General features: G+C 39.0%; 1 pseudogene; it reads right to left on the bottom strand.

Moving 5' to 3' along the window:
- Window positions 1-9,211: 9,211 nt before the first annotated feature.
- LOC107652039 (clathrin light chain A-like) lies at window positions 9,212-9,679 on the bottom strand (annotated as a pseudogene).
- Window positions 9,680-23,237: the final 13,558 nt, after the last annotated feature.

Below are 23,237 nucleotides of genomic sequence, written 5' to 3'. Positions count from 1 at the left end.
CATAATCAACTTACTTTATTACCTTCTGTTTATAAAAAAGTCCTTTTAAGCACTCAGATAATGATAAAGCTCTTAGGAGTTACATGCATTATATTCCCCTATAGAAATGTATACAGTTTAAGTTTAATGATTACCTTATGATGTCTCTTGAATGTTGTCCCTATTTATATTTCTCTTGAGTCTTATGTTTGAATATTAGTATTTTTTTTTCCTCTTGGGTCTTCTGATCAATGCTTAGAGGTTGAAAGAGAGTCATATCTAGAGATTGGAGGTCTTGGGTTCAAATCTGATCTCAGACACCTCCTAACTGTATGACTTAAATCACATTACATAGTCCTTGCCACTCTTCTTCCTTGGAACCAATACATAGTGTTGAGTCTAAGACGGAAGGTAAGGGTTTAAAAAATTTTTTTAAAGAAAAAGAAAAAAGAAAGTGAATCCAGCAATGGCATGCAGTTTTATAACTCTGTGGGCATAATTCCAAATTGCTCTCCAAAAAGAGCAAATCAATCTGTGTCCCCATTTTTCCACATACCTTCCAACATTTGTCATTTTGTCCTTTTATAATTTTAGCAAATATGATAGGTGTAAGATGATATCTTAGAATTATTTTGATTTGCATTTCTCTGATGAGCAGTGATTTAGAGCATTTTTCATATACTTACATGACTTTGATTTCTTCATCCAAAAACTGTCCATATCTTTTACCCATTTATCAATTGGGGGGTGGCTCTAATTCTTATACATTTTACAAAACTCTTCTATACATTTTAGATAAGAGATTTCTATCCAAGAATCTCTATAAAAGTTTTATTTTTCTTCATTTTCTGCTTTTCCTCTCATTTTAGCTACTTGGGTTTATTTGTACATAAACTTTTGTAAAAAAAATCATTATTTAAATTGCAAAGTTTAAATTCCTTTTGAGAAGAATTTTAGATAAAGAAGATGCGACCTCTCTGAATCCAGAACTGAACTGTTGGAGAAGCCACCATGAAGAAGCCTCCAGACCACAAGTTGCACAAAATTGAACTTTGGGTGTGGTTGATTGAACATTTATTTGTATGTATACTTTTATGCCAAAGGGGACTGCCCCCTAACGGCTTTTTGTCAATGTGTTCAGCAATTATTGGTTTTGTTCTTTTTTCTCTTATCCTCACACTATTGTAATCTTTTAAGTTTATTATGTTTTTATGATCCTTTTGGGGAAAAATTAATTTTTCCAAAAATGATCACACAGAGGAATGTAAAAAAATAGACTTGAATACAGGACTACAATCCCCATAAGCCTTTGCTCCACTTCCCCAGGATGCCTTGTAATCTCACCTGGGCCGAGATCGAGAAGGTATTTAAGCTGATTCAAAGGCTTTGGAAGGGGCTCTCTCTCTCTTGGCTCTTTTTGGACTTTCATTTTGGAGCAGGTGGTCTCTTGCGTGATGTGAGGTTATTTTGTCTAGGCCTCTGGCCTAGGCACATGTTTCTTACTTGTATATTCTTTAATCTTTAACCTTTAATAAACCTCTAAAAAATATAATACTCCTTGCAGAGAGAAACTAATTTCTACCTGCCTCAGTCTCCCCATCTCCCCTAAATTTTAATCTTTACACTTTTAATTTAATGTATTAAGAATTATCCATTTTTCATCTCACAATGCTCTCTATCAATGGTTTATTAATAAATTCCTTTTCTATCCATAAATTTGATAGGTTTTATGTTCCCTATTTTTCTCATTTGCTAACAATATCTCCTTCTACGTCCAGATAATGTATCCATTTAGGTCATATCTTAGTGAATAGGATAAGATATTGGTCTCTGTCAAGCTATGTTCTAATTGTCCCATCGCTTTTTACCAAATACTGAGTTCTTATCCCCAATACTTGGACCTATACTTTTGTCAAATAAAAGGTTATTGTAATCTTTCGTTATATTTCTTGTATGTCACTTCTATTCCACTGATCTACCTTTCTGTTTCTTAGCCAATACCAGATAGTTTTGATAATTACTGCTTTTATAATGCCAATAACAAGTTTATTGAGAGAGACCAGAGTCTCTCAGCAAAGTTGGGTCATTAGGCTTCCTCACACCCAAGACAATTTAATGAGAGTTTCTTCTTCTTACATACCCTAATCTCTCAGAAAACCAGATGTGTCTCAACAATTGCATCAAGACATCTGTGTGTCATATGTGGTATAGCCTTCTGCTGAGAGGACATGACCTGTGAGAGGTATCTCTACAAGGCAACTTTCTGGTCTAGATGTCTTTCCGGTATAGATTTCTCTGGGTGCCACGTACAATCAAACCTTCTTCAGAGGGCACAGCCTGTGGATCTTCTGCTTAGAAGATGCAGGTCTTCTGAACCACACCTTATTGCAAAATGCTGGCTAAGAAAATTAAAGTATAAAAAGAAAAATAACTAAATATATTCTATTATTATTAGCTTAAATTAAATTAAATTAAACATTAGTTTTTGCTTAATAATCTTATAAAATATATTTACTATAATGCTATTAATCACCAATCAATCATTGTCCCAAATTAATCACTTCCTTTGGCTAAATACTGATTAATTCTATCATCTGGGGCCTTGTGTAAAGGGATCAAGTAATCTCTTTCTCTCGGGAAGGGTTGGGAATCTTTTTTACACTATTATTGTCAAAGCTGGTTCTTGGGGTTTGGAAATTTTCTGTGCTTCCAAGTTAGTATAATCCCGTGAGAAGTGTGATCACTGTTCTCGTTGCTTGTGATCTGGTCCTTACTCAGAATGGGCCCCTCATCTCCTTGGACAATAACAGAAACTGCTCCTCCTTTGGCATTGGAAGAAATACTGTTCCTCAGAGACCCGGCTCCCCCCTGACTGAAAGTCCTTTGAACTGTGACCCGGAAGTGTGTGCCTGCAATGGAGTAGTGGAATAGTGTCTAGTATCATCCTAGTGCTACCACAGGAGTCCACTGTCATCTCTTTCTGACCAGTTACCCAATCCTTTTACTGCCTTTAGTTTTTTGTTTGTTTGTTTGTTTTTGAAACCTTTACCTTCCATCTTAGAATCAATACTGTGTATTGGCTCCAAGGCAGAAGAGTGGTAAGGGCTAGGCAATGGGGGTCAAGTGACTTGCCCAGGGTCACACAGCTGAGAAGTGTCTGAGGTCAGACTTGAACCCAGGACCTCCCATCTCTAGGCCTGGCTCTCAATCCACTGAGCCACCCAGCTGTCCCCACTGCCTCTGTTTTAAGAGATCCTGAAGCTGCTGTTTCTGCTGTTGCTCTTGCCACCACCAATTGCCCCGGCTGGCAGCCTCCACTCTTGTGTCACAGATCTCTACTTCAGACTTCACAAGTCATCTTGAGCTGGGAGAATATCTCACTCAAACCTCTTGTTGCCTCACTCCATTGAGATGTTGTTTTAAAGTTATTAGTAGAATAATATTGGGAAACCTTGACTGTAACATTTCCTCTACTCTGCCATCTGAGTTCCCCACATTGCATTTTTTTTTTAAAGATATTTTGGACAAATAAAGGAAGACAAAATTAATTGTTTCTGGTAGCCAAGATTCCATCCTTGACTCAAATGTCTACACCCACGAATTCATCATAACAAATAAAAGCTGAAATTTGATTCGATTCGGTGATGGCAAGCAATGAAAAGAATATCTTTTGATTCGACCATGAGCTTGAAATATTCAGATAACAACAGATCAGTGGCCAGAAAGCCAAAGGTTTTATTTACATTCTATCTAAAGTTTTTTGTTTGGTTTAACCTTTGGTGCATATCTAAGATTTAACCTATAGAAAAAGGAAATTTAATGAATCAGCCACTTGTTTATAAAAGCTGGAGAATCCCTTTAGTTGGATACCTTGTAACTATGTGGTTTGTAGTAAGAATATAGTCCCTGGCAAGAATCTCTGCATGTAACCAGATTAAGAATAGAATACCTGGGTTATAATTTCAGGCATGTGTATTGATATAGTCATTTTAAGTGTGTGTTGTCATATTAATCATAAGTAACCATTTTAATCCTAAATATGTGACTCCATTTTACAATATACTTTATATCTAACCAGTTCATGGAAGAAGTTACAGAGATCAGAAGGCTATTTAAAGGTTACAGAGACCAGGAGGTCTGGAAATAGTTTAGACAACCGGGAGGTCCAGAAATGGTCTCTGAGACCTCATGGAGACCTGTTGCGGGGTGGGGAGTTGTGGGGGAGAGCAGGTAAGGACAGCCATGAAGCTATAAAAGCAGGTGCAATTGGTAATTAGGGGTCTCAAGTTTTGAATGGTTGGGGGGTGGGGGTGGACCTGCAGAACTCTGGCCCTGAGATTTTTCTATCACAATAAAGTGAGATCTTTACCCAGAAGGTTCTCTCAGCATTATGGCAAATTCCCATTGTGGGAACTCTCTAACAAACTCTTCCTGTTCCTTATTTGTCTACTATACCTTTTAGTCTAAGAAATTTGTCTAGGTCACTGAGTGGTTAAGGGACTTCTGGAAAGTCCCACAGTCAGTTTGTATCAAAAGCCAGAGTTAAGGAGGAATATCTCTCTTGGGGTGGCTTGATTTTCTCCTTTCACAAAAGGGAGGTGCTTGGCACAATTACTGAGGATAACTGAGGCTGTACTATTTTAGGTTTGACTGAGTATCCATGAAACTGAAAGATTAGCCCCAAGTTATGATCATTCTGATGATTTCGTGTTAATAAACTATACACCCACTCACAATTATAGGGTAAACTGTGACCCATGAATCATAGAAATGGCAGGAGCTTTGAAGGTACTCAACTAATATATAAACAAATATATCTATCACATTAGGAGGAATAAGATTAAAAGCCCAGAAAAACCAATAACCACGCAACCTCATAACTATCAAATTGCCTAACATGTCAGAAAAGGAAAATGATAAATCCTAGAGAAAAGGTGGAAAAATAGGGACATTAATGTATTGTTGATGGTATGGTGAACTAGTCTGACCATTCTGGAGAACAATTTGGAACTGTGCCCAAATGACCATAAAACTGTACATAATCTTTCTCCCCCTCATCCATTTGCTCACACTCAGCTTGGGGAACAGATAACTTTAATGTTAACTCAATCAGATAATACAAAAGGAATAACGGGCAGTAAAGAATGGGAAAATGAAAGTGGGAAAAGGAGGTCCCTGTCTCTATATAAACCCTTTTCCTCCCTCCTTGAGTTTTTTTTGGGGGGGGACTCAGGCCTTGACAGCCTGAGCCCCCCTGAAAGAAAGTCAGATTGACTCACCCCTGGGCAACAGGAGCTGAGGTAAAGTCTGCTCAAGTTTCTCTTCAGAATGTCCCTTTAATTGGAAAGTGTTGGGGGGAAAGATTTCCATTGACCAGCAGGAAAAATGGGTAACTCTCAGGAGAAAGTCTTTATCCACCTTCTCTCTTCAACATCTCAAGACGGAGAGATCCTCACTGCTCTCTCAGCCAGAGTCTTCTCTCCTCCTCAGGATAATTCACTCCCAGCCACCACCCCCTCACTCCCCCTGCCCCAGTCGAGGTGATCAATTTCATATTCTCTTCAGTCTGGCACTTTTTCTCTAGTGCCAGCCTCTATCACACATGTCAGAAAGGGAAAATGATAAATCCTAGAGAAAAGGTAGAAAAATAGGGACATTAATGTATTGTTGATGGTACGGAGAACTAGTCTGACCATTCTGGAGAACAATTTGGAACTGTGTCCAAATGACCATTAGGTCTATGGTGATTCCTCACCTATCCATGAGTTATGTTACAGAGAACCCTGGGATAGGTGAAAATCTGCAATGTAGCAATGTTATACTTATTTTATTATTTATATATATTTTAAGGCTTTATAAACCCTTCCCACTCTCCTATAAATCTTTTCCACATGCTTATCAACCTACAGTCACTGAGCCAATCAATGCCTAGGATACAGAACACAGAGCTTTCATTCTATTAGCTAATAGTGTGCCACAATAAGTGTAACTTTGTGTTACAGAATTATATATATATATATTTTTTTTAAACCTGTGATACAGTGAAGCTTCAATAAGTGAACCTTGATAAAAAAATGATTACTGTACATCTCAAAGAGATCAAAGAAAAAGGGGAAATAATAATATGCACAAAAATATTTATAGCAGCTCTTTCTGTGGTGGCAAAGAATTGGAAACTGAAGGGATGCCCATCCATTGGGCAATGACTAAATAAGTTGTGATAAATGGTTGTTATGGAAAACTTGTGCTTTAAAAAATGCCAAATAGTATGGTTTGAGAAAGATTTGAAAGACATATGAATTCAAACAAAGTGAACAGAACCATTGTAACAATATTGTAATGATCAACTGTGAAAGCATTAACTACTTTGATCAAAATAATGATTCAAGACAATTCCAAAAGACCCATGATGAAAAATGCTACCCAACTCTAAAAAGAGAGCTGATGAACTCTGAGAGCAGATTGAAGCATAGTTTTTTTCACCTTCAGTTTTCTTTTCATTTCTTTGTTTTCTTTTTCTTTCTTTTTCAACACGGCTAATGTAGAAATATGTTTTGCACGACTTCACATGTATAATATTGCTTGTCTTCTTGATGGATGGAAGAAAGGCAGGCAGCAGGGAGGAAGTTTGGAACTCAACAATTTTTAATGAATATTAGAAATCTGTAAATTTAAAACTCAAGAACAATATTGGAAAAAAATCTAATGCTATATCCAATGTTTCACCCCTGTAGACCCACCACCACCTGGGGTATATGCCCAGCAGTGGTATCTCTGAGTTAAAGGGGAAAGATGTTTTGGTCATTTTCTTTGCATAGTTTCAAATTGCTTTTCAGAATTATTGTACCAATTCACAGCTCTCCTAGCAAAGTGTTATTGTGCCTGTCTTCCCAAACCCCCACCAATATTGACAATTCCCATCTTTTGTCATCTAAAATTTGCTTGAATGTGAAGTAAAATTTAACAGTGGTTTCCATTTCTCTTATAATTTGAGATTTAGAGTATACTTTGATATGGATGTTAATATTCTGCAGTTCTTTTAAAAATGTTTATATATATATATCCTTTAGTCACCTATCTACTAGAGAATTTTTATTGGTCGTACATATTTCTAGTAGTTATCTATATATCTTGGATATAAAATCCTTATCAGAGACAATTGATTTTTCTCAATTGTCTACTTCCTTTCCTATCCTAGATGATTTCATTTTATTTGTCAAAAGCTTTTCATCTTCACTTAATAGAAATTATCTGTTTTATCTTTTATAACCTATCTCTATCTATTGTTAAATCCCTATCAATAACCATGAAAGAGTTATGACCTAGTTTTTTTTAAAAGCTATGATCTTTACTATCCAGGTCACCTCAACCACTTTGAATTTAGTGTAGTTCATAGAATAATTTCTTCCAGACTTTGCCACAGTTTTCCCAATAGTTTTTACAAATGACTTTTTTTTCCTAAATAGTTTTATGTTTTGTGGTTTATCCAATGCTAGATTGCTATATTCTACTATTGATGATAATTACTTTTAAACTAGATAAAAGACTAAAAATTCCAGGCAGGGTTGGGAAAGGTAGATAATCAGACTGAGCAAAATTCATCAATTGTTGCTTCACCAGGAAAATGATGAACATGTGGGAGAAAAGTAGAGCAATGGCTTCTCTTTTAAGAATTATTTTAATCCTTTAAAATATCTGTGATTTCATCAGTGCCCGTCCTCCCTTGAGCACTTTAGTCATCAGTCTTATGGGTTGCCATGACCAGAAGAATTCATTTCTTGATGGCCAGACTTCTGGTGATGAGCTTAGCAAGTCTAACTGGGTTGAACCTCAGCTACACAGATGTATGGTCTGTCACTTAGACCAATCCTTAAAGCCTTGTCAACCTGGGAAGACCTGTCAAACTTTGCCCTACAGAGTTATAGCTTTTGAATACTCAGGTCACTTCCACATTACAATTGGACTTTGTAGTGGAAAAAAGGTTTATTAACTTAATAAGATAATAGAACTGTTTGTCAAAAGCGTATCTGACTATTTCAAGTCTCCATTTTGTGGTTGAACTGTTTTAGTAAGTAGTTTTTCCTATAAGTTGTTGTTCAAAAATAAGATAATCGCCTGTGTGGTATGTTGTAATAAGCACATGCATATGTACTTAAATAACCAATAAACATATGTGGACCTTCTGATAGGATAGATCACCAAGAAAAATATTATACACAAATTAATCAGCAAATTTGAAATTAACTATTAAACAAATTATAAGAGCAAACAATTTAGGGTACCTACGACTAAAAATAAAAATATAAAAACCCCATCTGAGGCTCCAACCACCAGCCTTTTCCTAAGTCATGGCTAGAACTGCCTCATGTATTCCCCTTCTTGAGATTCAAGCAGCAGGGGTTGGCTTGAGGGCAGTGCTGACTGACAGACACTTGCCAGATGATTGATCACCTTAGAAGGAGATGCTTGTCCTCTGTCTGGGCAGACTTTTCTTAAGTCCAACATGAAAAAGTTCATCAGAACCTCTAAGAATCAGATGTGTGATTTGTTCTCAGAAAAGGGTATTATTTGCTCAGTTTGATCAATAAAATTTGTGTACATACTTTAAAAGCATAAATCTCATCAGTATTTCCATTCACTAGTTAGCAAAAGTAATGGTACAACAGCTATATGCATGTCCCTTGGCATTGCAGATGTGAACAAAGATCTTTAGTGGAGATGGAAGATTAAGAGGAGAAAGAATTACTAAAACAGTTGAGACAATGCCTTGACATTATTTTAGCACTAAGAAACTGACCTGGATGTGGCAAATATGCTTACTTTTCTTTATTAATGTAAAATATTTCTGTTTATTTCTAAATGATCTTGCAATTCCACATTTTCATCCAAAGTTTTCCTGTTTCAATATCATCATTATTTATCTTTTTCTTTTGACTAGTACCTTTCATATGTGGAACCCTTTTCCTGAAGAGATATTTTTTCTTGTTAGTGTAGTTGAAAAAGGCAACACACAAAAGCACAAGATGCTATTGTCCTGGAGGTTCTCACTTCCCTCCTACTTGGAATGTCACAGAGAAAACAGTTGAAGAAAACACGCAAAAACAAACAATGATCAACTTTAAAGACAAGAGGTTTAGTCCAAAAGAACCCAAAAGAATTACTACAAACGCTATGAACAGCTTCGTTGAGGGAGATAGATACTGCAATCCTGATTTTTCTACTGAGCTGCCTTTCAGGGAACCAGAGGAATCTGCTTTAGGTAGATGAGGACCGAGCTCTCATGGGACACATCCTGCTTGTGTGACTTGGGATTGTCACACAGCCTAGCCACATGTTCCTGCTTATTGCCAAAAGTCTCTTCAACGTCATTTACAAAAGCTTCTTCAGCTGCCTGTTATACACTTTGGGTTTAGTAGTTGTTCATATTGCCTTGCATACCATTCTTCCAATTCTTTTATTGCTTTTTTCTTTCCTTTATGCTTCCTGATTCCAAGAATTGGAATCAAGGACTTGCAGACATTCCATTTGATCTTCTCTCCTTCTAGGAATACTCTCAGGTTCTGACATTAATTGATCCACTTGTGATATAGCTGCATAACTACTTGTTGGACCATTACTTTTCTGATAGTATTCTCTATTCATCACTCCATCAATAGCATCTGGGGTTCAAGGGGCTTCCCTTGCAGGGAGGCAAGCACACCCCAGTTGTGCAGGATATTGACGCTCTTTATCCTTCTAGATGCCTGTAATGTGGTTCTCCTGATGAGCCAGGAAGGCAGTGGTGTCCACATCTTCATTGCTTCTGAGGTCCGATTAGCCACTGCCAGAACAATGACAGCTGTATCAAATGGGTCTATGTAGCCCAGGGTGGAGAGGGCAGGCAGGCAAAGAGCAGAACAGGGGGGAGGGTGGTGGGAAGGTAGTCAGGGATAGAGGGTAGTGGGGAACCCTGAAGAGAATTTCAATTATTAAGGGTCCAGGGCAGCTAGATGACTCAGTGGATTGAGAACCAGATCTGGAGATAGGAGGTCCTGGGTCCAAATTTGGTCTTAGACAGTACCTAGTTTGCCTCACTCTGGGCAACTCACTTAACCCCCATTGCCTAAGCCTTTATCACTCTTCTGCCTTGGAACCAATGCCCAGGATTAATTCTAAGATGGAAGGTGAGAGTTTAAAAAAATTCTAATCAGTCTCTTCTATAACTCTAAACTTAATGCTTTTCAAGGAGAAATCAGCTCTCCACCAGAGCATTGCAATTCCATATCAACTGTGTAATTATTTTGAACAAAGCTATCCGACTGTAAGTCCTCAAACTTATCAGGTCTGTTCTTTAGTGATAATAATCATTTAGTAATCCTCAGGAATCAGTAGCAAGATGTGCAACCTACAGAAAGTTGGCACCTGTTTCCTGACTAATGAGCTCTTCTGGCCATTTTCCAAATAAGGAGGCATGGGCCAATGCCTTTGGCTTTGATAAACATGTCCTTTATGATAATTACTGGGAAGTTTCTGTTGATATTCCATCTATGGACCAGTCAACAGATATTCTAGGGAGGAAGCACTTGGCTCATTGAGACTTGTGTATGAGTTTTTTTCATCAGAATTGCAGTTTCAAAATATTTGTTACTACCATCTTAGACTTTAATCCCAAAGGCTGCTAACTATCTAAGGAAGACTTTGAGCCTGTCCCTTCATTAATACACTCCCTCGTTCTGGATGGGATCACTCAGTCCAGAAAGGGACTGAGTACCACTACCTGATTCTCCAGGCTGGGTAACCATCACTGATCTTCTAAGACAAGGCAGCCTGGTTTGGCCATGAGAATATCAGATCTGCACAAGGTGGGCAAGTATCTAGGAGAGTGTCTTCCCAGATGAGCCATGTTCTGTTGCAAGTCTTCCAATAGAGAAACTGTAAAAAGCTGGACGTAGATTTCTCTATAAATTCCTGCATTTGAAATAAGTCGATGATGTGATAATTCACAAAGTTAACCAAAACTGGTTAGGAGGTGATTTTGTGATGGCACTGTGTGACGTAGCATTAGACATAGTAACCAGTAAATAGTGAGCATTTAATAAAGATTGGTGACTAATTAATTGATTGACTTAGAAAGAATATAGGTTTTTTGTGATCTCTTTTTAAGATCAGCTCCTGCTAATGGTTTAAATACTCAAGAACGTAAATAATGCTCCAATTTATTTTTTCTGGGAATTATCGTGTGTGTAGGGGTGTCCCCCTATTTATAATACATTGCCTAGTTTTCCTATTCATCTTGAAACACCTTAAAAACAACTCTATAATTTTATATTAGGCTGTTCATTACCTCTTGCACCTGAAATCTGGGAAGCTTAAGAAATATTTAAGAAGGATTAGGAAGCTGCTATAAATTAATACTGAGACACCTTTACAGGCTGGGTCATCATTTGCCATTTAGGGCTCCTCCTTTCAAAAGCTTTGTAAACTTCAATTATTCAAACCAGAGAATCCTAAGTTGACATTAAATGGGGATGAAAATCAGCCCTCCCTGACTTACTATGCAACCAGCAATGAAAGGCTGTCATTCAACAGCTGTTATTGACTAAACACTTTTGTTACATGGATTTTTATTAAGTATGATCTCTAACAAATGAGTGAAACAGGCACAGAACTCTGAGAACTAACATCTGAGGCAGAAATTCTTAGTCTATGGCTCATGGACCCCCCAAGAAGACTGTGGATAGGTTTCAGGACTTCTATGACCTTGGACTGAGAGATGAAAGAGCACATATCTTTATTTCAATGTAATTTTTTTCCTTTGTTAGTCATGTACTTTATCTTATATATTTAAAAATATTCTTCTCGGGGCTGCTAGGTACCACAGTGGGTAAAAGAACAGAACTAAAATCAACAGCTCCACCTGGGTTCAAATATGATGTTAGGCACTTCCTGGCTTTGTGATCCTAGACAAGTCACTTAACCCTGACTGCCTAGCCCTTGAGAAGGGACCATGGCCTCACAAGACTGTCAAAGAGGTCTATGGACCCCCTAAAATTTAAAACATTTAATTGAAGCAAACAACAATGATGCTGAAATAAATGCCAACAGGTGTATCATCAAATACATATGTCTTGTCATCTGATAGTATGTGTATGCCTCAGAGAAAAGGATTAAACCAAATTATTCTTGGGGATCATTACTGGTCTTTCTACCTTGGTCTTTCAGAAAAACAGACTATATTTTGGGGGGTCTGGGATTTGGTAGGAGAGAGAAAATAGATAATACAGGAAGTATAATTCACCCTGTTATCCCAGCAATTCAGTGATTACTGCGGTCAGGAGTTTGTCTCTATCACTTTCATGAGGAAATGTCTAGAGCCCTGCTCTAGAACATTTCTCTGCCTTGATCAGGGATGTGAGTGGCCATAGATTAGGGGCTGGGGATGGCAAGATTCTTTTTACTGAATCTCTGAGAAAAGAGAAGATACTTTGAAAGGAGAGCCACTTCAAGTTAACAGAAAAGAGAGAAAAATTGAACCCAGCCAATGGAATTTAAAAAAAAAAAAAAGGAGTTCCAAGCTTAGGGCAGAGGCAGGGAGGGAATCCCACATATCAAACCATAGTGATTTGTGGAAACTCTGGTCAGGCAAGGGGGATATGGGCCATACGCAATCCTGCCTCATTGCTTCCTGCCCATTATTATGCCTGCCAGGAGTCAATATTTCCTTAAGGAAAAAAAAAAAGATGTAACAAAGAAATGCATACTGTATTTTCATACCAAACTCCAAAATGCAGAAAAAGGCAGAATAGTGTTCTCTATGAGCTTCTGGAGTGAACACAAACTGTTATGAACCCTAATTAGCAGCATGGAATAATGGGAAAAAAATACTGGTCATGGATTAGAATACCAGTTTATTAAATGTAGAATCTAAGAGCTAGAGGTAGAAGGGTCCTCAGATATCATCTCATCTTGTGTTTTACAAATTAAGGAAATGTTGCTCAGGGATAGGAAGACATTTCCCCAGAGTTCCACAGGTGAGCCATTGACTAGAAGTCCAGCAGTATCTGCCCTTCTTGATACTATATGACTATGGACACAACCTCCATTTTTTTATCTGAAATATGATGATAATACCTGTAGCACCTCCTTCACAGAATGGTTGTGGGTATCAAAAAAAAAATAAGCTTTAACACACCATGTGAATATCACTTTTTATTATTAACAAATATTAATCTTACTGATGCTTGGTAAAATTAGTTCTAGGGCAGTGATTGAACCACTCAGATGCCTTATACATATAGGGTCTTTCAACATATAGGTGAGTCAACCAGGTGGTGCAGTGGGATAGAGTGCCCCACTTGGGGTCAGGAAGACCGGAGTTAAAATCCAGCCTCAGATACTTAAATAATACGTGACACTGGGCCAGTCACTCATCCTCTGTCTACTTTAGTTTCCTCATTTATACAATGAGGATAATAACACTTACTATTCCATTATAGTAAGAGTCAAATGAGATATTTAGAAATACTTTGCTTTGTAAAGCTTTAAAGTGCTAAATAAATATGCCATATATACATATGAAATGTATTGTACGTGTATATATACATATGCTCTTGCTGTTGATGGGATATGATATCCCATCGCTCCCCTCCATGCTTTTGCATAAGTGGTCCCCCATTTCTGGAGTGCCCCACCTCCTTACTTCTGTCTCTTAAAATTGTATCAAGTGTCAAGTCATGTGCTACCTCTTATATAAAGTTTTTCCTCATCCTTCCAGTTATTAGTACCCACACCCAAGGTACCTTATGTTTCCTTTTCTTTTCTCTGTAACTGTGAATATAGTGTTTTTATTAGAATGTAAGCTCCAGAGGGCAAGAATTATTTCATCTTGTATCCAGTGTCTAACATAGTGTTTTACACAAAATAATAGGCATTTGATTAAGATTTATTCAATTGAACTGAACTGAAATATCACATAATAACCAAATATCTATGAGCCAATTAAATGTGATTTCAAATGAACCAGAAGCATTTATTTCAAGGAGCTTTGAAATGAAGCTCTTCATGAAATAATGATTCATTTGATAATGGGAATAAACCTGTCATTTATCGATTTTCTAAGGTCATCATCTGTGCTTCCTTAAAAAAAGATTTTGTAAAAAAATAAATGGACAACTTGAAATATTTAAAAACTTTAACAGCTGAATAACAAGTATTTTGAGGAATCAAAATATCCCTGATTACTATTTCCTCTATAGTGAATCACTTATGTGAGTCAACTAACCCCTGGGATAGAAATAATTTTAGTCAAATTGTTGATTTGCCCTGTATTGTCCTATATTTTTTAAATGGATATGACTAGTTTAGAGATAGAGTGTAGCAAACTTGCTTTTGTATCCTTTGTGCATTTTTAATAGCATAGGATAAGTGACGCAGAACAATTCTCTCATAAGAAATTAAAGATACATAAAATAATTACACAAGAAAAACTTAAAATTTGAAGACCTAGATATTTGTTTTTGCTCATTAAGTTAGAAATATATTCTCCTAACATGACAATGAAGATTTTGAAGTAGTTTCTATTTATTTCATTATCAATATGAGGCAGAACAGCATTTTCAAATACATATATAGTTGAGAACAATGTCACAATACCACTTAGTATCTTGCATTATGCTTTACACATGATGTAGGAGATGTTCAATTGCTTTTAAGAGAGAGACTGAGAGTAGTATATATTGAATCAACGTGTAAAATGGTATGTTGCTCAGGGACCAACAGCAAAATGGGTAGAAGATTGGAAGAGATTTGGGTATTTGGAGGGCAATGATGACAGGACAGAAATGATTTTAGAAATATGCGGTCATGGATTTGTCATTGGAGAGGACCTCAGAAGTTATCTCATCTACTCCTATCATTTTATAGTTGGAGGAAGAAAAACTCAAAGAATGATTTGTCAAAGACACACAGGTAGTAAATGGTAGACAATATTTGACTTGAGGTTCAATGCTCTTTCTATATCCTTTCTCACTTCATCTCTGCTGCTGAAGTCTTTTTCTCCTTTTCCAGCTTAGGTGAGGTGCTATCCCCCTTGATGAAACATTCCTATCTGATTCTCCCAATAGAAATTTATTTCTTCCTCTTCAAATTTTCCTGAAGTACATTGTCTTGACTTCTCCTTGGTTGAGTGACTTATTCAGGGTTACATTGAACGTGTTAAATTAGGCAGTATATAAATCCAGTTATCCTTCCATTTGCTATTTCTTGCCTTACATTCAAATAGGAACTTAATGAATGTTTGTGGAATTTAGCTGAATTAAATATGAATGATCATTTTAAAGAAACAAATTATAAACGAACAAATTTTAAATAAGCAACTATAAAAAATAGCAAATAAACAGAATTGCATAAAAAACTGAAAGATGAGTCATCATTCCCTTCAAAGAAGTCACTATCCCTGGAGGCAGCTAGATGTCTCAATGGATTGAGATCCAAGCCCAGAGATGAGAGATCCTGTATTCAAAGCCTTAGACACTTTGTAGCTGTGTGACCCTGGGCAAGTCTCCTTCTGTTGTTGTTTTAGTGATGGCTAAAAATAAGCTTCTGAGTTATTGATATAAATGGTTTCAAGTATAACTCTGTTGATAAATAGCACAGATAGCAGTGAATATTTCCCTAGTGACAAATTCCTTTATTGTGGCAGTTTGTAGGGGTTGCAAATAGATCTGTCATGATGGCCGCAGGAGCAGCTCTGAGGGTAATGTCAAGAATAGGAAATGCAGGTGATCATAATAGTTGATTACTGATTATTATTTTACAACTAAATTATCAGATGGTGAAATCTATAGGAAAACTAACAATGTCAGAGGTATTATTGACCATAAAAAAGATGTAGTTTCATATATTGGTCTTTAGTGAAGAGGTTATGGAAAAGGGATAGCAATTAAAGAATTTATGATATTAGGGATACTATGGCAAAATGTAGTTTGGGTTTACTTGTGACTATGGCAGCAATTGGGTATTCCTGTGGTAGAATCAGAAATAATTGCAATATTAGTGGTAGCAGTTATGGGACATTCTGAGGTAGAGAGAGGAATAATGTTATTGTCATGATGCTGTTTGTGGTAGGTACCAAGGTGGTCCATGGAGCAATGGTTGTAATGATGGTGGCTGTTTTGGTTGCTTCTGAGGTGGTTTCAGGAGCATTCCTTATGATGGTGGTGTAGATGATTGTGGTAGCCTCTAAGGTAATCTCAGAAGGAATGGATATGATGGTAGTAAGTGCCTTCTGGAATGGTCTCAGGAGCAATGGTTGTAATAGTACTGGAGGCAGTTGTGGGGGCTCCTTCGGTCATATCAGGAGCAGTGTTTATAATAGTGGTAGTAAGTTCTGAGACTGTTTCAAAAGCAGTGGTTTGGGTGGTTGTGGTGGCTTCAGAAGTGGTCTCAGGAACAGTGGTTAGAAGTATGGTAGCACTTATGCTTGTTTCAGTCATGGTTTTAGGAGCACGGGTTGTGATAGTGGTGTTAGCTATTTTGATGGCCTTTGAGGTAGTATCAGAAACAGTAGTTATGATGGTGGTGGTCTCTGAGGAGATCTCAGGAGCAGTGACTGTTATGATGGTAACCTCTGAGGTGGTCTCTGGAATGACAGTTATGGTGGTAGTGACCTCTGAGTTGGTCTCAGAAGCAGTGTTGGGATGGTGATCGCTGCTTCAGTTGCTTTTGAGGTGATTTTTAGGAGCATTTTTTGTGATACTGGTGGAATGATTGTGGTGGCCTCTGAGATAGTCTGAGGGATAGTGATTGTGATGGTAGTGGATTTTGTGGTAGATTATGAGATGGTTGGCCTGGCAGTGGTTGTGACATTGCTGAATGTGATTATGGTTGCCTCTGACACGGTCTTGGGAGAAGTGACTATGATGAGGGTGGTGGGTAGTGTTGTGGCCTCTAAGGTGGTCTCTGGAACAATGATTGTAATGTTTATAGTAGGTGTTATTGTGGACTCAGGATCAGAGGTTATGATTGTGGGGGCTGATTGTGATGGCCTTTGAGGTGGGCTGAGGAGCAGTGGTGGTGACAATGATGGGGGTGATTGTGATAGCTTCTAAGGTGGTTTGAGGGGTGAAGATTGTGTTGATTGTGGGCTCTGAAGTGGTTTCAAGAGCATTTGCTGTGATAGAGGTGATGGGTGATGAAGTGGTTTCTGAAGTGGTCTTGGAATTAGTGGTTAAGATGGTGGTGATGGATATTGTGGTGGTCTCTGAGATGGTCTGAGGGGCAGTGATTGTGATGGTTGCTGTGGCTTTTGAGGTGACCTAAGGAGTAATTGTAGTGATAGAGGTGGTGGGTGATATAGTGACTTCTGAGGTAGTCTCAGAAGTAGTGGTTGAGATGGCAGTGGTAAGTATTGTGGTAGCCTCTGAAGTGGTCTCAGGAGCATTTTTTTGTGATAGATGATGTGGTGACTTCCAAGGTTGTCTCAAGAGTAGAGGTTACAATAGTAATGGTGGGTGTTATGCTGGCCTCAGAGTCAGTCTCAGGAATACTGGTTGAGATGGTGGTGGTGGATGTTATGGTGGGCTCTGAGTTAGTCTGAGGGACAGTGGTTGTGAGGGTGGTGGTGGCTTGTGAAGTAGTCTCGGGAGCATTTGTCTTGATAGTGGTAGTGGGTGATGTAGTGGCTTCTGATGTAATATCAGGAGTAGTGATTGAGATTATAATTGTGGGTGCTGTGGTGACCTATACGATGGCCTGAGGGTGGGTAGTTGTGTTGGTGGTAGGTTTTGAGGTGTTCTCGGAAGCAGTGGTGGGAATGTTGGTGGCTGCTCTGATTGCTTCTGAAGTGCTCTCAGATGCAATGGTTGTAACGGTGGTAGTGGCTTCTGATATGGCCTCAGGATCAGTGATTGTGATGGTAGGTGTCATGGTGGACTCAGCAATAGTCATGATGGTGATGGTGTCTTCTAAGGGAATCTCAAAAGCATTTGTTGTGATAGTGGTGGTAGGTGATGTGGCTTCTGATGGTGTCTCATGAATAGTGATTGTGATTTTGGTGGTGGCTTTTAAGGTGGTCTGAGGGACAATAGTTGTGATGGTGGTGGGTTCTGAGGTGGACCCAGGAGCAATGGTTGAGATGGTGGTAGCTTCTGTGGTTGCTTCTTAGGTGGTCTTGGAGGTAGGGGTTATGATAGTAGTGGTAGTGTTTGTGGCATCCTCTGAGGTGGTCACAGGAGCAGTATTAGTTGGGATGGTAGTAATGATTTCTGAAGTTATCTCGGGAACATATTTTGTGATAGAGGTGGTGGTTGATATACTAGCTCCTGAGGTGGTTTCAGAAGTAGTGATTGAAGTAGTAGTGGTGTGTATTGTACTAGCTTCAGAGGTGATCTGAAGGACTATATTTGTGATGGTGACAGTAGGTTCTGTGGTAGTCTCTGAGGTGGATTCAAGAGCAGTGGTTATGATGGTGGTAGGTGTGATTTTGGTGACCCTTGAAGTTATCTCAGGAGCATTTGTTTGGATGATGGTGGTGGGTTTTGTGGTGGCCTCTGAGCTGGCCTCTGGAAGAATGGTTTTAATGGTAGTGGGGAAAATTGTGGCGACCTCTGAGGTGGTCTCTGGGGCAGGGCTTGTGATGATGATAGGATTATTTATGGTGGCCTCGGAAATTATCTGAAGGACAGTGTTTATAATTTGGGTCTGTGATATGGACTTAGGAGCAGTGATTGTGTTGATTGTGATTATTCTAGTGGTGACCTCTGAGGTAGTCTCAGGAGCACTGGCTGTTGTTATGATGGTGGCCATTGTGGAAGGTTCAAAGGAGGTTTCAGGAGAACTGGATATAACAGTAGTGGTGGCCTTTGATGTAGTTTCAGGAGCACTGGTTGTGAACAAGATGGTAATTTCTGAGGTGGCCTCAGAAGCTGTGGTTGGAATAGTGATATCTGTTGTGCTGGCTTCTGAGATAGTCTCAGGCAAATTAGTTGTGATGTTGGCGATGGCCTCTGAAGTAGTCTCACTAGCAGTGATTGAAATGGTGGTGTTAATTTCTGAGTTGGTTTCAGGAGCAATGGTTGGGATACTAGTGGCTATTGTGATTGCTTCTGGTGTGATTTCAGGAGCACTATTTGTGATAGTGGTGGCCATAGTTATTGAAGCCTCTGAAGTAGTTTCAACAGCATTGGTTGTGATAATGGTTGTGGCTTCTGAAATGGTTGAAGGAGCATTTGTAATGAGGGTTGTGTCTATTATGGTCATCTCAGAAGAACTGGATGTGATGGTAGTGGTAGACATTGAGGTTGTCTCAGGTACAGTGGTTGTGATTTTAGTGGCTGTTGTAGTGGCTTCTGGAACAGTAGTTATGATGGGAGTAGTGGCCTCTGAGGTGGTCTCAGGAGCAACTGTTATGGTAGTGGTAAGCTCCAAGGTTGTGTCAGGATCTGTAGTTGGGGCGGTTGGGGTGGCATTTAATGTGGCCTCAGGTATAGAGATGATGAGTGTGGTGGACTCTGAGGTGGTCTCAGGAACAGTTGTAATGGTGATAATGACTTGTGACGTGGTCTCAGTGAGCGGGATGGTGTTAGCTATTGAAATAGATTCTGAGGTGGTCTCATGATCAGTGGTAGTGTTGGTGTTGGCAGTTCTGGTTGCTTCTGAGGTGGTATCAGGAGCATTTGTTGTAATAGTGGTGGCAGCTTTTGTGGCGTCAACTGATGTAGTTTCAGAAGCATGGATTGTGGTAGTGGTGGTAGTCTCTGATATGGTATTAGGAGCAGTAGTTGGGGTAGTTAAAGTAGCTTTCGTGGTGACCTCTGAGTTTGTCTCAGAAAGAGTAGTGGTGAGGGTAGTGATTATTGTAGTATCCTCTAAGGTGGTCTCAGGGGGACTAGATGTCATGGTAGTAGTGCCTTCTAAGGTGGTCTCCAGAACAGTTGGGAGGGTGATGGTGGTCTCTGAGGTTGTCTCAGGAGCAGCTGTTGTGATGGTGGTGGCTATTGTGATGACTTCTGAAGTATTCTCAGGAATAGGAATTTTGGTGGTGGTGGTAGCCTCTGAAATGATCTCAAGGGTGGTTGTTGGGATGGTAGTGGCTGTTGGGATGGATTCTGAGGTGGTCCAAGAAGCAATGGTTTTAATTATGGTGGCAGCTATTGAGGTAGCCTCTGAGATGGTCTCAGGACCAGTGGTTGTGATTGTGGTAGCTGTTGTGAGAGTTTCTGATGTGGTCTCAAGAGCATTTGTAGTGATAGTGATGGATGCTGGAATGGTCTCTGAGATATCCTCAGCAGCAGTGGTTGTGAGGGTGGTGGTTGTTGTGGTGTCCTCTAAAATGGTTTCAGCAGTAGTTGTAGTGATGGCAATTGATGTCATGGTGGCCTCTATGGTAGTCTCTGGAGCAGTGATTAGTGTAGGGATGGCTATTGTAGTGGTTTCTGAGATTTTCTCAGCAGCAGTGGTTGTGATGGTAGTGGCTGCTGTTGTCTTTGGTACATTTTCTGTGGACATGTTTGCACTGGTGACTGTTCCACCAGTAATCATGGACTTGGTAGTAATAGCAACCCCTGTTGTGGCAGTCTCATTAGTTGTTGAGGCAACTGAAGTATTTTGTGGAAATTGAATAATAATTGCTGGATTTTTATCATTGGCACTCTTCAACAGATTCAGTATCAGTGCTCCTGTTGCTGTTATAATTACACAAACCAAAAGACATAACAAAAATATTTTCCACAGTGGGCAGTGATTTGTTCTTTCCTGAAAAGAATGAATATAAATTGGTTAATTTTAAAGGAGATCTCTAGTGGAGGTCATCACACCTTCTGTTGTACTGCAAAATGGATTTCCTTAAGTAGCAATGTCACTCCTCTACTCAAGAAGTCCCTACCACTCATTGGTTCTAAGATTATGAACTGCCTGGCTCTCAAAGCTCTTTACATTCCTGTTTCCACCTATTTTTCAAACCTTGTACATTATTCAACTTCCTTCACTCTGAAACCCAGCCAATATGGCCTTCTATTTTTTCCTCACACACAAAACTCATCTCCCATCAGCCTTTTCACTGACTGTCCCCCATATCTGGAATGCACTGCCTTTTTACTTCCCACTCCTAGAATCTCTATTTTCCTATAAGATACAGCTCAAGCACCACCAGGAACCACAAGAAACCTTTCCTGGTCCTTTAAACGACCAGTTCCTCATTCCCAGATCGCCTTATACATCGCTACTTGGAAGCATTCTAAGCTTATTATCTTTATTAGTCTATGTTCTTATTGCTTTCCCCATTATCATCTAAGCTCATCATTCAAATAGGTATTATTTCATTCCTGGTATTTGCATCCCCATCACCTAGCAGAGTGCCTAGAACATACTAAGTGCTGAGGAAATATTTGTTGAATTGAACTGAATTCAATATCTACCAGCTACAAGGAGACATGATATGATGTCAAATTGTCAAATGCAACTATGGAATGAATATGGACTACAGTACTCCTGCTTTGGGCCTGAACCAGATTAAATTGTAGTTCCTTCCTGATTTGAATATGTTTATGTATTAATAAAAAAAAGAAATATGTACATGCATTAATAAGAATATTCTTTAGGTCAATATGGACCGCAGAGATCCTTATGTATGTCTTAGAGTTCCCCATTTCTATTCAAGTTTGACACCATTGCTGTAGTGGATAGACAGCTGATCTTGAAGTCAAGAAGTAAATGTGTGTGTGTGTGTGTGTGTATGAGAGAGAGAGAGAGAGAGAGAGAGAGAGAGAGAGAGAGAGAGAGAGAGAGAGAGAGAGAGAGAGAGAGGAGAGAGAGAGAGGGAGGGAGAGGAGTAGAGAAAAGGGAAGAGGACATGCACATGCATTTATTAAGTGCTTGCTATGTGACTGGAACTATGCTAAGAGTTTTACATATATTATCTTGTTTGATTTTCACAACAACCCTAGGAGCTAAGTACTATTATTATCCCTATTTTACAGTTAAGAAAACTAAGACAGACAGAAGTTAAACACCTTGCTCAGGGTTACATAGCAATTGTCTGAGGCTGGATTTGAACTCAAGCTCCAGGTCCAGAGTTCAATCCACCAGACTACCTTGATGTTAATATTTCTTGGTGGGGGCATTTCTTTTTTTTTTAATTTTTATTATGCAAAACACATTTCCATATTGCTCATTGTTGCAAGAACATACTCATACACAACCAAACCCCCAAAATAAAACCTTATGTATACTTATGTGAAAGATATTCTGCTTTGATCCTCATCACCTTACTCCAACAGTTCTTTCTCTGTAGGTGGATAGCATCTGGAGGGAGCATTTCAAAATTATTTGGTTGGTCAAAGTGTTATGGAAGTGCCTCTGAATCCTCATCATTCTACTCTATGGTAAACAATGTCAATTCTATCTAGTCCTACTAAGTTAGAAAGACTTAATGACCAGGCGTGGTGTTTGACATGCCTGTTCTCTGAGATTAACCAGAGTGGAACTCAGAGAACCTGATCACCAGCTTGGTCACAAAATGATTAGGTTTTTTCTGTCACAGCAACTCAAAACGACATGTTGTATACATCTCAAATGCAACATGTCCAAATTACTACTTCTGATCTTTTCCCAAAAACTTTCTGCTCTCATACTTTCCCATTATTATTCAGGGTGCCATCATCCTCCCAGTCAGTCAAGCTAATAACCTCCATGTCATTGTGAAACTCACCCTGGTTGCAAATGTTATCAAAGGCTGCCATTTCTACCATTACAACAGCTTTTGCCTAAATCCTCCTCTCCTCTCACAAAACTGCCGTGCTGGTTAAAGCCCTCATCATCTCACACTTGAACTCACACTGATTGGTTTCCCCAAAGCCCCCAGGTTATCGCCACTCCAGTCTGTCACCATTCATCTGTCAAGGCGATTGTCCAGAATTGCAGGTCTGATCTTGTCACCCTCCTCCCCTTATTCAACAAACTGCAATCACTCCCTATATTGCCTCGAGGAACAAATATAAAATCCTCTGTTTGGCTTTTAAAGACCTTCACAACCTGGCCCCTCCCTGCCTTCTAGTCCCCTCACATTCTCTACAGCTCAGCAATACTCACTCTGCTGTATCTCAGAGATGACACTCCGTCTCCTAACTCCATTTTCATATTGTGTTCATGCCAGAATGTTCTTCCTCTTCACCTCCATATCCTGACTTCCCTGGCTTCCTTCAGGACTCAGCTCAAACTGTACCTTTAGCAAGAAGTTTTTGCTTATCTGCTTGTCCCTTCCCTCTGAGATTACCTCCTATATT

The sequence above is a fragment of the Monodelphis domestica genome, chromosome 3, assembly GCF_027887165.1.
Source record: "Monodelphis domestica isolate mMonDom1 chromosome 3, mMonDom1.pri, whole genome shotgun sequence".
NCBI lineage: Eukaryota > Metazoa > Chordata > Mammalia > Didelphimorphia > Didelphidae > Monodelphis > Monodelphis domestica.
Note: the sequence above shows the minus strand (reverse complement) of the source record. Positions and strands in the feature narration are given on the sequence as shown.